Source organism: Penaeus chinensis, chromosome 41 (genome assembly GCF_019202785.1).
Source record: "Penaeus chinensis breed Huanghai No. 1 chromosome 41, ASM1920278v2, whole genome shotgun sequence".
NCBI classification, from domain to species: Eukaryota; Metazoa; Arthropoda; class Malacostraca; order Decapoda; family Penaeidae; genus Penaeus; species Penaeus chinensis.
The window spans coordinates 19862375-19864874 of NC_061859.1; positions in this window are offsets into that span (position 1 = coordinate 19862375).

Genomic DNA, 2500 nt, shown 5'->3' on the forward strand with positions numbered 1-2500 from the left:
CCTCGCTCCCTCCTCCTGCAGTGCCGAGGCAGGAGGACAAAGGACGTGTCAGACCAAGACGCTCTCCGAGGAGGGGGTCGTCCGTGGCGCACGCACTTATCTCTCGCTTCGTGGCGTGAGGGGAAGCGAATGCCAGTTGATGGAGACGAAGGTGACGTGTTGCGGCGAAGGCGAAGGCGAAGGCGGCGGCGGAGGCGAAGGCGAAGGCGAAGGCGAAGGCGAAGGCGAAGGCGAAGGCGAAGGCGAAGGCGAAGGCGAAGGCGAAGGCGAAGGCGAAGGCGAAGGCGAAGGCGAAGGCGAAGGCGAAGGCGAAGGCGAAGGCGAAGGCGAAGGCGAAGGCGAAGGCGAAGGCGAAGGCGAAGGCGAAGGCGAAGGCGAAGGCGAAGGCGAAGGCGAAGGCGAAGGCGAAGGCGAAGGCGAAGGCGAAGGCGAAGGCGAAGGCGAAGGCGAAGGCGAAGGCGAAGGCGAAGGCGAAGGCGAAGGCGAAGGCGAAGGCGAAGGCGAAGGCGAAGGCGAAGGCGAAGGCGAAGGCGAAGGCGAAGGCGAAGGCGAAGGCGAAGGCGAAGGCGAAGGCGAAGGCGAAGGCGAAGGCGAAGGCGAAGGCGAAGGCGAAGGCGAAGGCGAAGGCGAAGGCGAAGGCGAAGGCGAAGGCGAAGGCGAAGGCGAAGGCGAAGGCGAAGGCGAAGGCGAAGGCGAAGGCGAAGGCGAAGGCGAAGGCGAAGGCGAAGGCGAAGGCGAAGGCGAAGGCGAAGGCGAAGGCGAAGGCGAAGGCGAAGGCGAAGGCGAAGGCGAAGGCGAAGGCGAAGGCGAAGGCGAAGGCGAAGGCGAAGGCGAAGGCGAAGGCGAAGGCGAAGGCGAAGGCGAAGGCGAAGGCGAAGGCGAAGGCGAAGGCGAAGGCGAAGGCGAAGGCGAAGGCGAAGGCGAAGGCGAAGGCGAAGGCGAAGGCGAAGGCGAAGGCGAAGGCGAAGGCGAAGGCGAAGGCGAAGGCGAAGGCGAAGGCGAAGGCGAAGGCGAAGGCGAAGGCGAAGGCGAAGGCGAAGGCGAAGGCGAAGGCGAAGGCGAAGGCGAAGGCGAAGGCGAAGGCGAAGGCGAAGGCGAAGGCGAAGGCGAAGGCGAAGGCGAAGGCGAAGGCGAAGGCGAAGGCGAAGGCGAAGGCGAAGGCGAAGGCGAAGGCGAAGGCGAAGGCGAAGGCGAAGGCGAAGGCGAAGGCGAAGGCGAAGGCGAAGGCGAAGGCGAAGGCGAAGGCGAAGGCGAAGGCGAAGGCGAAGGCGAAGGCGAAGGCGAAGGCGAAGGCGAAGGCGAAGGCGAAGGCGAAGGCGAAGGCGAAGGCGAAGGCGAAGGCGAAGGCGAAGGCGAAGGCGAAGGCGAAGGCGAAGGCGAAGGCGAAGGCGAAGGCGAAGGCGAAGGCGAAGGCGAAGGCGAAGGCGAAGGCGAAGGCGAAGGCGAAGGCGAAGGCGAAGGCGAAGGCGAAGGCGAAGGCGAAGGCGAAGGCGAAGGCGAAGGCGAAGGCGAAGGCGAAGGCGAAGGCGAAGGCGAAGGCGAAGGCGAAGGCGAAGGCGAAGGCGAAGGCGAAGGCGAAGGCGAAGGCGAAGGCGAAGGCGAAGGCGAAGGCGAAGGCGAAGGCGAAGGCGAAGGCGAAGGCGAAGGCGAAGGCGAAGGCGAAGGCGAAGGCGAAGGCGAAGGCGAAGGCGAAGGCGAAGGCGAAGGCGAAGGCGAAGGCGAAGGCGAAGGCGAAGGCGAAGGCGAAGGCGAAGGCGAAGGCGAAGGCGAAGGCGAAGGCGAAGGCGAAGGCGAAGGCGAAGGCGAAGGCGAAGGCGAAGGCGAAGGCGAAGGCGAAGGCGAAGGCTATATAACGAACTTATCGAATGGTTGTGGTAGCACATCTGGCATGGTAGTACTATTAATAAATACGGATTAATTATCATTCATTATTAAGATCGGGTCTCCGAGTGGTCTCACAGAGATTATAAAGCAATATCACAGCTTTTTAATTAGTATTTGCGAGTAAGATTAGCTTATGTTTTGCTTATTACTAAGGACTTGTTTGAAACGCTTCTGTCTAGCAAAAGAAAGTAAGATGATAATGATAACAAAAGGATGCACAGAGATAATGTAAAATAAAACAAAAACATATAAATTTAGATGAATGTCTTTCTTTCAATATTATGATTAATCGCTCTCGATTAACTGAAGCGTTACGGAAAAAGGCACGATATTTTGTCAGGACGAATTGAAGTTGATAGGTTCTTGCGCTTTGTACAAGGGTCTACATCAATACCTGTTCTCGTTTCTATTGCCATATGAATCTTATTCTTGAAGACATTTATGTAATGATGATGGTTGATACTTTAGATAATAACAATCCATACGGTGCTACTTATCCAATCAATCATGAAAAAATGAATACTAATAAAGCGTTCATGAAGACAATGATGGTGATGATAACAGCAACAACAACGAGAACAACAAGAACAACAAGAACAGCAAGAACAACAACAAT